The sequence below is a fragment of the Sus scrofa genome, chromosome 7, assembly GCF_000003025.6.
Source record: "Sus scrofa isolate TJ Tabasco breed Duroc chromosome 7, Sscrofa11.1, whole genome shotgun sequence".
Taxonomy (NCBI): Eukaryota; Metazoa; Chordata; class Mammalia; order Artiodactyla; family Suidae; genus Sus; species Sus scrofa.
The window spans coordinates 72,756,667-72,771,874 of NC_010449.5; the positions used below are offsets into that span (position 1 = coordinate 72,756,667).

At 36.8% G+C, this 15,208-nt stretch overlaps 1 long non-coding RNA gene across 1 annotated transcript in view; it reads right to left on the bottom strand.

The window, feature by feature from the left end:
• The window catches only part of LOC106504458, a 660,129-nt gene extending 645,133 nt beyond the window's left edge, over positions 1-14,996 (bottom strand). The window contains exon 1 of the long non-coding RNA XR_002345877.1: positions 14,726-14,996. This is a non-coding gene — a long non-coding RNA (uncharacterized LOC106504458). The remainder of the gene's footprint in view (positions 1-14,725) is intronic.

Consider the following 15,208-nt stretch of genomic DNA (forward strand, 5'->3'; position numbering starts at 1 on the left):
TATTTTGCTGTTTAAATTTGATACCTACTAATAACTGAAAATTGTTTTATTTTCATAACATGCTAATGATTAAAAATTTTTAAGAGTAGGAGTTCCCGTCGTGGCTCAGCGTAAACAAATCTGACTAGTGTCTATGAGGATGCTGGTTCAATCTCTGGCCTTGCTCAGTGGGTTAAGGATCCAGCGCTGCCATGAGCTATGGAATAAGTTGCAGATGCGGCTTAGATCTGGCATTGCTGTGGCTGTGGGGTAGGCCAGTGGCTATGGCTCTGATTTGACCCCTGGCCTGGGAATCTCCATGTGCCGTAAGTGTGGCCCTAAAAAGACAAAATACAATTTGAAGAGTAAATGTTTTATATTTTGATTGAAACACGAGAAAATAATTTCATTCAAAAGTATAAAATTCCAAATAATGTTGTGAAAGGATAGATTACAGAAAAGAAGCTATTTTTGAAATAGAGATTGATTCAGTCCTATGGAAAAAGTAATGACACATGCATCAAATTAGGTAACAAAAATTTCATAAAATGAATCTATCAAATAAGGAAAAAATTTTTAAAGTTTTATCTAGATATGATTTCAGCAAAATGGAAATGCAGTATATGTATGTATGTGCATGTGCATACACACACACACGATAGGAAGTTAAAAACCAATAAGAGAAATCTTTATTTTTGATGATTAAGGAAATTATTGACTAATGAATAATTCACATACTATTACTTATGGACAGGAAATTTACTTTTTCTCGAAAACTGCTGATCTTCTTTGGTTTCTTTTTAAAAATTTGTTTAAATATTTTTGATATACTGAGGTGATATTTTCTGTTAACAGCATGGTTCATTGATAAGAATCCAGAATTCAGTTTGAAGACCTGGGCTTGAGAAGTTTTCTGGTTGTAAACTAGTTTTTGTTATGAAAATAAGACAGTACAGAATTTGACAATAACTATTAACATTTGAGTTGTATAAAATCTGTCATTTTTCAAGTCAAATATTAACTAAATTCCAGTATACAGAAGAATAAGAAATTAAAATATGACCATATTTAGTAAGTTTAAATTTAAAATAGTAAATATAAAGCAATTAAGAACAATGACAGTGTTCCTCTATATTTTTAAACTACAGTTATGGATGAGTCGCAGTAATTTTAATCTCAAAATTCTATTAATTTTTTAATTTTATTTTTATTTACATTTATAAGAAAATCCTGATTCACACAGAAAATTAGTTTCTAAATGCAATAGCTCTGAATGGCCTGCCTTGCAATCTCATGACACACTTGATCATGACTAATCCACAAACATGAAAGAGGACTCCTGGGAAATTATTCAATATAATAGTGATTAGGAGCATAATGTTTAAGGTCTGAAAGAACTGGGACTAGAGTTCTGCCTCCCCTATTTTACCATTTTCACCTTCAACCTTTTTCCTCAGATGTGAATTAGAAATAGCAATCACATCTACCTCACAGGATATTTAGTAAAATGATATATATAAATGGATTTGCTTAAAGTATGGCATATAATTAAAATTGTGTTAATTTTTAAAAACTGTGTATATATGCACTCTTAAATTTAAATCTTTATAATGAAATATTAAGTTGTCATTTGTTAAAGTTCAGATAACATGCTAAATTTTGTTAAATTTTTCCTCAAAATTTCAAAACAGGTATCTTCTATTTCAAGTGATTTACAAAGTAATAAATGCTCTTATAGTCACATTCAGCACAAAAACAAGCAAATGGGGAGCTCTAAAACGTTTTCTCCTTCCAGTTGAATTGAAAGATTTCATATATGTTGGCCTATAAACTAATTAGTCAAGTAACTTGTATGCACATTCTTGTATTCTCTCAGCTTTATTTTTCAGACAATGTACTAATTTATTTTCCTTGCTGCCTGCTAATCTAATTGTTGTAATATAATAGAATGTCATTTAATAAATGCATTTTCAGCATCAGATTCAAATTGTGTTTGCATGCATTTTCAATAATACTAAGTTGTTTCATTTATTCTGAAAGAATCTGAAAGCCTTATTTTTATGCTCACTTTGTTTTGTTTCAAATGATGTTGTAACTTGGCAGAGACTGTGGAAATCTTTTCAAAATTTCACTGCATAAACACACTGAGGATTTGAGTAATTTTAATTGCCATAAAAATGATCCTAAACAAAAATAACTTCTCTTTAACTTTCTTGTCACATTTTCTATTACAAGGAATTTGTGTATCTTTAAATTTCTAGAGACTTAGAGGAAGAATTTCTGGCATAATGTTTTATTTTTCTATATTTTTGTTAATGTGAGTGACATCAGTTTAGCAATTGTAACATAATACATGTGATTTCATTTTAAACCAGACCAATCTCATCACTAGATTCTTTCTAAATTTTCCATTTTTTAACCAATATTTTCTTTTCTTTTTATGGCCACATCTGTGGCATATGGAAGTTCCCAGGCCAGGAGATGAATCAGAGCCACAGCTGCAGCCTACACCACAGCCACAGCAACACCGTATCCAAATCACATCTGCAACCTATGCCAGCAACTTACAGCAACACCAGATCCTTACCCCATTGAGCAAGGCCAGGGATCAAACCCCATCCTCACAGATACAACGTTGGGTCCTTACACAATGAGCAAGAAGAGGAACTCTTTTACCAATAATTTTAGCTTTAAAATTAATTTTAATATACTTGAAAAGATAATAGTATAAATGTAAAAGTTATGCAAAAATACAAAAGTTATACTACTACTAAAAACAGTAATATAAGAATCCAAAATTTAAAATAAGTGCTAAAACTATTGTAATACTACATGTATTCAAGTTCTCCAGAAGAAGTCAATCAATAGGATGATTTTGTTTGTTTGTTTGTTTGTTTTGGCCATATCCACAGCATGTGGAAGTTCCTGGCCAGGGATCAAACTTGCACCATCGAAGCAACCCAAGCCATGGCAATGACAACACTGGATCCTTAACCCACTGAGCCCCAAGAGAACACTGGATGATGCACAGATAGAGATAAAAATAGAGATAGAGGTAGATTATAAGGAACTGATGTAATTATGGAGTCTGACAAGTCCAAATATCTTCAGGGTGAGTTGGCAAGCTTGAGACTCAGAAGAGCTGATAGTGTAGTTCCAGCCTGAAGACAGGCTGGCTAGATACACTGGAAGAGCTGTTTTAGTTTGAGTCAGGCCTTCAAATGAATGAATGAGATCCACTCACATTATAGAGGGTGATCTGCTTTACTCAGTCTGCCCATTGAAATGTAATCTCATCCAAAGCAATGAACTTCTTTGCAGAACAGATACTGACTCACAGACTTCGAAAAACTCTTGGTTTCCAAAGGAGATAGTTTGGGGGGTAGGGGGATAGGCTGGGGGTTTAGAATGGAAATGCTATAAAATTGGATTGCAATGATCATTGTACAAGTATAAATGTAATAAATTCAAAAAAAATTTAAAAAACAAAAAGCTTTCCCTGAAAAAAGGAAAAAAAGTAACCTCATCCAAAAATACCCTCACAGAAACACCCAGGATAGTGTCTGACTAAACATCTGGGCACTTGACTGTGCACAGTCAAGTTGACACATAAAATTAATCATCACACCATGTTATACACAGAACTTTTTATATCATTATTTGCCACTCCACAACAAAATATTACCTATGACTTCAGTCTGCACTACTAGATATACCTGAGCCTTAACTAGCATTAAATTGAGTGCAAAAAACATACCAATATGCTATAATAGTATTCTCCCTTTAAGTTTACAGTTCTTGGCATGCAGGGATCTGAATCTTTTTGGTACCAGTGCAACGTTAAATTATATTGCTATGATTCAATGAAAAAATTTAAATATATGCATTGAGACGACAGAATAAGCTTTTTCTATAAAAAATCAGTTATGTAAAAAATGAGTTAACCTGGCAAAAGCAAGTTAACTGATAGTCTCTGATGTTTTCAATCCTTGATATTTGGTACTGCTTTATTTTATAGTTAAAGTTATACTCCATTAAATTTTTACTAACTTATTCAGAATTTGAGTCCTCTTTGTACTAATCCCTAACAGCCACTCTTTGCTCATAATTATGGGTCACAGATCATTACCTGAGAAAGTAGCACTTTGAACATCAACTCTAAAATTCACTGTAAAATATCCATGAAACCATCTGGAGAAAAAGAATTTTTCATGTAATAATAAGGAACAAGCACATTCTAGATTTTTGTAGTGACTTAAACAATCTTCTATAGATGGTTTGGGATTGAAAATCAGTGTCTGTAAGGAATCTTTGCCTTTCTACTTATTTTCTGTTTTCCCCCCATAGCTGAGTTTCTGGGTAAATTTGGTAAATCATCATGCCAATTCAACGGCCATTCAGAAGTCCTCTCTGCCTGTTAACTTTCTGGCTTCAGACCCTATATGGGCAAGCCAACTGCCTCAAGGCATGAGTATACACTGCAGTTTTAGTGTCCTTCAAAAACACATCAACAGAAGCATTTTTTAGGTCTTAGGCCTTTTCAGAAAATTCAGAACACAAATCATATCTCTTGTCTGCCTACCGTACTTTTCGCCTTCAATTCCTCCCTACAACCTTCCTCATTAGTAAAATTCAATGAGACCTCCAACCTAGAAAGTCTTCACTGTGTTTTACTTACAGATCAGTTTGACACCCAAACCCAGAACAATGGTTATTATTCCCTGGATACCTTGCATACATATTCAAAATTTTATACAAATGTGCATGTATACATATTCTCCTGGGTAGAGTTTGGGCTATTCATTGAGTCTTAACCATATTCTTTATTCCAAATAGGTGAACCACTGAACCATTAAGAAGAACCAACTTTCACCAATTTCCTTCCAGAGTTCTTCAGAGAAGCAGAACACACAGAAAGAGAATGAGTGAGAGAGAGATTTTAAGCAACTGGCTCATGTAATTATGGGGGCTAGTCAGGTCAGGCAGTCAGGCTAGATATTCTGGTAATATTGCAATCTTGAATGCAAAGGCAGTCTAAAAGCAGCATTTCTTTTTCTTCAGGGGACCTCAATATTTTCTCTTAAGGCCTTGAACTGATTGGATAAGACCCAGCCACATTATGAAGATGATTTTTCTTCACTTAAAGTCTACTGATTTAAATGTTAGTCACACAAAAATGCCTTTATAGCAACATCTAGACAGATACTTGATCAAAAATTGGCTACCATGACTCAGCCAAGTTGACATACAAAATTAACCATCACACCTTCTATACCCAAGGGAACCTTTTCGAGCACTCTCCTTTTTTTTTTTCTTCTTTTTAGCTGCTCCCTTGGCATGTGGAATTTCCTGGGCCAGGGATCAAACCTGCACCACAGCAGTGACCCAAGCCATAGCTGTGACAATTACCAGATCTTCAATATGCTGAACCACCAAGGAACTCCCTCTGAGCACTCTTTCAATAATAGTATCCTGACTCACAGTAAACATTCACCAAATATTAGCTCTGTATTTGTACATTTTAGCCTACCCTTTGGCTTCAGATCTGAGAGGGTACACCTACCATAGTCTGCTCAAAGTAAAATGTATTGCAATCTCTTTAACCTTATGTCCTCCAAAAGCTTGCCTGGATCTCTTCATCTCTGTACAAGAAGGATATCATGTATCATCAGTTTCCTAAGATTCACAGGTAACATCAATAAGACCAACTAGTCTAGTTAAAAAATAATTTGACAGGAAAAAGAATGCCTATAATGGGAAAAAAAACCCAGTATAAGGAGAAAACAAAAAGATATTTTGAAGTAAATCTTGGCCTTTGGCTTACAAATTACTAATTGATTTTCTTCTTGAAATAGGACACAGCCATAGAATCTTAAAGACTCAGTTTTATAAAAATTTACACTGCCTAAATTTAAACTAGATAATTACTGCTGTTTAGAAATTTCATCTTTAATTTACTATTCATTCCTTATGAAAATAATTCTCAGGGTCAAGAGGGAGGTTAAGGAGGAGAGAGAGTGTAGTTGAAACCATTTTTCCTCAAGATGAAAATAAACTATCTTTGGAGGAATTGCACTTCCTAGGAAAAACACAAACTCTAATAACTGTTAAAGACAGGGATATATCATATCCCTCAGAGATGATATGCAGACGAAAGTCTGAGATTACTTTTTTTTTTTTTAGGGCCGCTCCCACAGCATATGGAGGTTCCCAGGCTAGGGGTCGAATCGGAGCTGTTGCTGCCGGCCTGCACCAGAGCCATGCAGGATCCGAGCCGCATCTACAACCTACACCACAGCTCACGGCAACACAAGATCCTTAACCCACTGAGCAAGGCCAGGGATCGAACCCGCAATCTCATGGTTCCTAGTCGGATTCGTTAACCACTGAGCCATGACAGGAACTCCTGAGATTACTTGTATATGTGAATCTTGAGTTGTTAGCTGGAAAGAGTCTCAAAATTCATGATGCTCAGTCACACCATTTAACAAAGAAATCATGGCATCCCAGATTCAGAGACTTGTCACAGTCACTCAGCTCTAGGAGGTATTTCAAACCTTTTCCATGCTTTTCAAGCTTCTTCTTCCCTCTCTCCTGTCTCCTCTTCTTTGCCTCCTGAAATATCACCTTGTCGCCCTCAAACTGAAACCATTATCTTCACTCTGCCTCAATTTAGCTCTTTCTTGATACTCAAATTTTTTACCTTCCCTTAGCCCTTAGGAAAAAACACACCTCTTTTCTTGTCAAAGGTAACCCCAGTGAATGATCTTTGTCTTCCCTTCTCCTCTCCCTGTCTAGAACCTGAGTACTTCAACACATGATCTGAAGACACTGGCATCTGAAACATCTTTTGCTTATTTAAAGTTCTCTTTTCTTGTCTCCACCTTGATATTACTGACTCAGAATATCTGAAATGAGGTCCAGAATCTATATTTGTACAATAATCCTCCAAATACTTTTATAGGCATACCAAGGTTTTAGAAACGCTGCTCTTGACAATATTCATCAATAATTGCTTCTTTTTCTAATAGAGCCAAAACTTCCTCTTAGGTGTCTCTTAAATTGGCTCCCATTCCTCCATCATTTATAAATATTACTATAAATTTCACTTAGAATCCCCTAAGTGGGCACTAAAATGGTCTTTTCCCAGTCCCTACTCTCCCTGACCTCTCTGAAGCATAAAAGAATTAGTCACATCATAAAACACTGAATTTCTAAAATTTCAGTAATGCACACTTAGGGGCAAAGACAAAGGAAAGAAAATAACACAGGCAGGTGATTTATGCACTAATCTAGTCATTGAACTGCTGCTTCAAAACAGGCATCACATGGGATACTTGAACCAATCACCTTCTCAAGAGGTCTCTCATAGTGTAAGCTACTTGCTCACTGAGTGAATCCAGTGTTGAAAACTCTTTTACATTTAACATGGTCCCTACATGAAATTTAACCATGTCTTATGGCACTGGAAAGGAAAGAAGGAATAAAGGAAGGAAGGATTTATGGATTTATTCCAATTTGGGGAAAAAAAAAAAACTTGTGCTGAATCTTTATAGAAAAACTCTGTGTCACTATCTAATAAGGCACCTTTTTATTTTTGGCCATGCCCACAGCATGGTGAAGTTCCTGGGCCAGGGACTGAAATACAGCCACAGCAGCAACCTGAACCATAGCAGTGACAACACCAGATTCTTAATCCACTAAGCCACCAGGGAACTCTTCTAATAAGGAACTTTTATAGTAGCTTTTATAAAACAGTTTTGACCTTATGTCATTTTCAACTTATATCATGAATTAAGAATCAAACCCCTGAGTAAGATGAAAATTCACTGTAGGGGTTCCGGTTGAGGCTCAATGGTAATGAAACCAACTAGTATCCATGAGGACGCAGATTCGATCCCTGGCCTCGCTCAGTGGGTTGAGAATTTGGCATTGCTGGGAGCTGTGTTGTAGGTCACAGATGAAGCTTGGATCCCATGTTGTTGTGGCTGTGGTGAAGGCTGGCAGCTGCAGCCCTAATTTGACCCTAGCCTAGGAACTTCCATATACCATAAGTGTAGCCTTAAAAAAATATTCACTGTATAATTAACTATATGCTTTATTAAATCACTTCCTTCCTTAGCCTCAACAATGTAGTCTTATCTGGGTTTTCTTTTATTCTTACTGTTTCTTCTTGGATCTCCTTAACTGGTTCCCTTCTCTAAAAATGAAGGCAGTTTTAGCTCCCTACTTCCTCCTCCTGCCTTTACTTTCTCTGGCTTCTGTTAATGAGTCCCAATTGTAGAACAAGATTGTTGTTTAGTTTTTGAATTAGGCCCAGCCAAGGGCAAAAGTCTTCAGGCAGCACCAATTCTATCATTTAAAGCAAATCTAAAATTAAGTACTACTCCTAATGATGGAACCTCATGGTCCAGTCACAAATGTCAAGTTACTGTGTTGCTCCCCCAAATTTCCTTGTTACCTTTCACATCCATTACTTTGGTACCTGGGGACAAAATGCTAATACCTATGTCACTTGGAAGTCATAGAAAGTCTCTGTTCCCTTCTATGCTGACTCTGTAGACAGGTTTAAATTTCTGCCTTGATTTCCACTAGATGAGCTGATTTTTTGCAGTATGCTCTCTGTTTGACACTATCAGCTTCTCTACTTTTAAGTTCTACCAAATCATGAAGCTAAAAAACTGATGAAGTGGCTGATGAGAAAGACCAAAACTCAGAGAAAGAGTTCCAGTGTATCCCAATGTGGAGGCTATGGGAGATGAAAGTAAAAGAAATGGAGGGACAGGAAAATGTAAGGGACGTTTATTTTGCAAGAGTTTAGCCTTTCATAACTATCGTTCTAGACTGAATTTTAATAGTAACTCTTAGAATTTATATGTCCTGACTTTTATTCAGAAAAGCACACACATTTCTATGTTTGAAAATGTCAAAGAATCACTATGAAATTCGTTCTAATCAGATCCTTGCCATTAGTGAAGTGTGAATTCAGCAGCATTCAGAGGAAATGGCTTTAGGAACATAAAAGTTAATCTATCATGCTAAAAGATCATTGAAAACACTATTTCATAAGCCAAATTGATGGCAGCTATATTAACCAAAATATATTTGCAAAGGAAATCTTTAAGAAGTATATCTTTATTTCCATTAGATAAAAGTATGTGCATGTCTCCACTCATACATAAGCAGACAAAATTATAGAATATTTTATAGTTGGAAAGAACTTAATTATGAATTCCAGCACTTTTACTTTATAGATGAAGATACTAAGGCCTAGCAAAGGCAGACTAAATAACATGTCTAATATCTAGTTACTGTCATTACCAACTCTAAAAATCTTCTCCACTGCTATTTCATTCACACAACAGCTATCTATGGAACACTTCTCTGAGTACTACAGCAATGATAAGTGGAAGGATCTTGTTCCCCAAGATCCCACAGTACAAATAGAAAAATACACATGCAAATAACATAACCCAAATATCAACTGCCTTGGCTTTGGGTTACCACACTCCCTGTAATATTTAAAATGAACTCCCTTAAGCTCCTATCACACATATGTTGGAAATCATTGCTTTCTTTCCTATCTATTAACTTCTCTGAAGGTTCATGTTTCTCCTACTGAACTTCTACTACAGTTTCCTGCTTTTCTGGTGTTGGGTGGATCATCAGAGGACATAACTTCCAGCTGACCTGTGAGCTAGACCTAGGCAATTAGAGGTCCCTCACTCCTCCCCTGTCCCTGGAATGTGTGCTCTCCTTGGCTTCCCCAGGCTAGAAGATGCCCGAAGACACAACTTTGAGATAGTAATGTGGTATTAAGACCATCTGGATGGTATATGTGACTGAACCCAGTTAAGAGACTGTGGTAGAAAAGTATGGAAATCTATTCAAGTTATGGCCATGCAAGACAAGAGTCAAGGTGTCCTTAATTAAACTGGCCACCTATCAATATGAAGCAGTCTGCCTCTTTCCTTGGTCTCTCTCTGTCCTCTGAGTAAGGGGACCAGTTTCATATTATATCTGGGAAGCTCCTGAGGAGACTTCAAAGCAACAGATAAATATTCATACTTATGTTCATCTTTTGTGACCAAATCACTTTAATAAGGGAATACAGATAATTTATCTCAGATTTCCCAAAGCACCCATAAATGCAAGCCCTTAATATTTAACTTAATTTCCTAAAGAGTTGGGTACAGTGAATGGGTATTATATCAGAACTGTAGCCCTCAGGATTTTTGGAAGTAATCAATAAAAGCAAAAAATATCAAACACTCCTAAGCTATACATTCATTCAATAGATACTTAGCTATTGGCCCAGGCATTGGGGAATTCGCAATGAAAAATAGTCAAAAATCCCTGTTCTTAGGGAGGTGAATTTTTCTGGTGGAGAAAAATAGGCAAGTAAATAAATAAATATGTATGCATAATGATCATACTAGAGAGGATTAGTAAATTACACAAGATATAGTTAATCTTTTAGATAGAGAAGTCAAGGAAACTCATTACAAAGATGGAATTTAATAAGCAACCTTAAAAACTATGAAAGTGAGCTATGTGGGCTTCTGAAAGACCAGAGTTCTAGACAGAGGGAACAGCAAGTGCAGAGATGCTGAACATGGCATGTGTGAAGTAAAGAAAGGAGGCTAGTGTGTCTTGAGCAGAGTGACAGACCAAGAAAGTAATATATGAGGTCTGGAAGATAACTGGAGTCTATATGAGAGACAGCACCTTACACAAATGTAAAGATGCGGGGTTTTATTTACAGTGGAAGTTATGACAAGAGACTGGCATGCCTGAGTTACATTTACGGAGAATCACTATGTTTAATGAATAGAGAATAGGATGGCAAGAATGGAAGCAGAGGAGCCTTTGGGACACTATGGCTATAATCCAGGAGAGAGATCATGTGGGATTAGATTAGGGCAGTAGCAATGGAAATACTAAAAAGTGGTGAAATTTTGGATATATTTTGATGGAAAAGCTGACAAAATTTCCTAATGGATTAGACATGGGTAAGACAAAGAGGAGAACTGAAAAGACAAAGGTGCATTTAACAAAGTTAGCAAGAACACAGCAGAAGAACATTTGGAAGAAGGAGAATCAAGAGTTTGATTTCATTCAACAGTTCAGATTCTGTGATCATCTAGCCAGAAGGACTAAAGATTTGAGAGGCTTAAAGATCAATGTGTAAGTCATTTGATTTTTAATGACTAAATCAAGTCATCAAAGACTCATCTATCTTTTCTCTTCCATTTTTCAATCTCTGTTATTCTCAGTCAGAGTCTTCCCAAGGACAGCTCCCCATATGGGCAAAGGATAACTACCATCAGCAATTGGAGCAATATGTCTTCACATGCAGGAGGACAGGCAGGGCAATTTTCACAACCATAAGACCATGAGACTCTACTGAATGGATCTTTCCTAAACTAACCCACAGTACCTCAGAAAGTATCAGGAAACATGTTGACTAGACTAAGCCTAGATTACTTTCAAATTAATCACTATCTAAATGGTATTATGGTATTACCTGATTTTTTAGACCAATTTGCTATAACATGGAGGAGGAAGTAAGGCTAATTCCATCTAAACCAAATGGTTGCTACATAGAGAAGAATGGAAGAGTAGGCACAATGCCCACTATAAATGCATAGAAGACTGAAAGATTTAAAATTAAATACTGCATGCAAGTATTCTTACAAGCCTTTTAGCAATTTCCATCCTTGGAAAATCTCATTGGCTGTTTTGTTTGTTTTAATCGAGGTTCCCCTATAGAAAAGGAGTTCCATGTTACATAACCTCCTTTCCTTAAAAATCTTTCATACTTCCTCTTCATACTATTTCTCAGGCTCCCTAAACCTCTCTCGCCAGTGTAGCCACCAGAATATTCAAAATCCCCATCACTTATACAGAGAAATTAGCTTCAAGCCAGTTTTGCATATATACAAATTCATCAAAGTGGCCTATTAAATTATAGACTGTTCATTCCAGGTATGAACTCTTTAACAGCACAGAATAACCTACAGAGGTTTTATAATTTTGGTATTTTTCCTTTAAACACATATAGTGAGAGGATACTATATGGGTCTTTTTTAAAAGATATGAATTGCCTTTAGAAAACAGAAGTGACAAGACAGCCATGACTACATGTGTTTATCTTGGAATTTATTTTGTTTATGGTTTCACATAGATGTTTTCTCTTATGTCACAACAAGTATTCACTGAATCAAGAACTATAAATAAACTATGTATAAAGTCCTATCATAGCTAAGTAGTACAGGTATCTAACTCTGCCCAGCATGGTGATAAGAACAGGTATTAATTATCTTACAGATGATACTGATAGTTTCCAAGAGATTAAATTATATTCTAAAAAGATAACCCTAACAGTTACAGAGGAGCAGTTAAGAAAATGATTAGAAAAAACTAGATGTCATGCAGTCAGTTAAGAAGCCACAATAAGCTAGTAAAGATGGGGTGAGAGACTGGCCCAAAGCAGAGGACAGAAAGGTTGGGGAAAGGCCCCAGTTATAAATATAATTATGCAGTTGAATTATTGCCTCTCTAATGTGTCATATAAAACTCTATAACAATATGGGGTGATATCTTTGGAAGCATAAAGACTGAGCGAGCAATGTGTTAATGTTTCCGTATCCTTTTGGATTTTGTTATTTTGCTAACACCTTTTTTGTTCTATTAACACCACCTGAGTTTTGCTTTCAACGACATGGTTTTTTTTCCCCATTAAATACAATCTGGTTAGATCAATCAAGAGAATCTGTTTTCCTCCATATTCTTCAATTTAGACCAATAGAGAGATCCTTTATGGAATCTCTTGTAGTGTGTGTGGGGGTAGGGAAGAAGAAATGAAGATGATCAGCAGCAGCACCTGATGAGACTGTTGTCACTATTGTAACAACTGTATCTTGTTACTACCAGCATTCCAAAAGTTACCATAATTCATATGTTTTAGATTTTTTTCAGGTTTTCTTTAAAATAAGCTATCCTTATATCTCTCTATACCCTCCCAAGAAATTATTTTCTACCAACATGAGCTGGGGAGGGGTGGGGGCTTCTATTCCTTAACAAAAGCAACCTACATAATACAAAAGTACGATAAATGAGTCATGACATAACAAGGTTCTTATCTGAACCCAGGTCTTGTAATACTCAGTATAGTGGCTTCTGAACTATGCCATGCTGTCTCCAAATACTAATTAAGAGAAAATGTTCTTCAGACATAAGAAATATAATATCTAATGGGAAAGTGTTCTTCAACACTAGAATAAATTATAAGAGAGGATATAGTAACTGGTTTATACCCATGAGACAATGGCAAAGAACAAACTGGATATTATACCCCCCTAGGCCTTTATGATAGTATAACCCACCTTAGTTAGCTATGTCAGGATATATACAAAATATACAAAAATATATGAGCAAATCTAATGCAGTCCTGGGGGTCTATTAGTAATGAACTACAATGTCAAGTTGTTGACTTCATCATCAAAACAGCTGGGAAATTTCTGAGATCTCACTGTTGTTACTGCTACTATTGCTACAAAATTCCGTTTTGTGGTTTGTGGGAGAATTAAAAAACCTTCAATCAAGACTTTAAATTGGAGCTTTTGCAAATAATAAAAAAGTTGGATAAATTTTAAATGATCTTCTTGGTTCATTGAGTGTGCAAGAATAAAATTTAATGGAACTAGCAAGCTTTTTTCTGCTCAGTTTGTTTGCCCCCAAGTTTAGGTGATGATCAAACTCCTGTGACTGTACCTTGATCTTTCTGGCTTCTGGGGATGAAGGTATTCTCTAATTTATCTGCTAAAGTAGGGAATGTTGCTTCCTTCACAGTAAAAAAAAAACAAGCTGAAATTTGCAATACAGGAACTAGTGGAAAGGGGAGAGAAGATGGATTCAAAGAGAAACAAACCAACAGACTGAAAAATCCTGAAAGCTGACACATATCAGTGCTGAAAACATTGGCAGCTTGCCAGAAAGTATTTTGGCATAAGATATTCAAGTTTAGAAGAACTAACTTTAGAATGAGGAAAGGCAGTTATTGGAGAAAAAAGCAAAAACAAAAATGGATAAAGGGGAAAAAATATAAAGGGATAATCAGAGTTGATTTCAAGAGACGATATTTTAAGGAAAAAAAAGCCCCCCCCCCAAAGGCAAACGTTTCCTTTTCTACTTGTTGAAGAATTACTGAGAAGGAAAATTCATTGTAACTAAGCAACAACACTGACAATTCTCTGATTTAGTATACTGTAGTTTGATCAACAAGACAAAATAATACCAGTAAATAAAGTATAATTTCCTTGACCCTGGCCAAAGAGATCTTAATAACACGGGTCATATCCTCCCATGTTCTCTCTCTCCAAAGCCCCGCTGGTGGAGGTGACTTTTTTTTCCCCCATATAGTCTCTTTATTTAGATTCCAAACAAACAAAAAAAGAGGAAAGAGGAGACCACAGTTACCCTGTCACTCACGAGATGGGAACCCCAAGTCCCTGGCTCCAACCAAAAGGACTTGCAGGCAGGACCAGGGTCGGGGCCTCTCAGGCCTCCGCAGACCTGAAAACCGCTCCCCGTGGGAGGGCCCCAGCTGGAGCCTGAGAGGGGAGGACAGCGGGCAGCCCCTTCACCAGGGAGCAAAGGAAAACCCAGAACAAATAAGGAGAAAAAAAAAAAAAAAAAAATCGAGGGCTAAAACAAAACAAACGAGGAGAAAGGCAGCACAAACCTTTCCAGAGGTAGTTTGGCGTCCAGAGGTGCTCCCACGAGCCCGCACTGTCTGGGCCTGGTAAAGTGAAATTTGTAAATTTATGCAGTGGGGATGCAGTCAGGAGTCCTTGTGTTCAAAGTTATCGGCTGCGGCCTCAGGGTTGCCACAGTCATACTCGCGGAAGAGCTTTGAGCCCGCAGCGCCGGCGCCAAGGCTTCGGTCTTCACAAGGTCTGTGGTCTGTGGCGATCTGCCAGCGCAGGGGCGGGAAGCTCCACGCCCAGCAGGCTTTGCTTCCGGAAGGTGTCTGTGTAACCCAGGTCCTCACCTTTGCTTTCTCTCCACTTCCTGTAGCTCCTGGAGGCTTCCATGTTGGTGGCTGGGAAAGTGTTGGGTGTGCTGAAGAGCAAGCCAAGGATAGTCACTGACATTCTTTTTTTTTTTTATTTATTTTTTTTTTAATTTTCCCACTGTACAGCAAGGGGGTCAGGTTATCCTTACA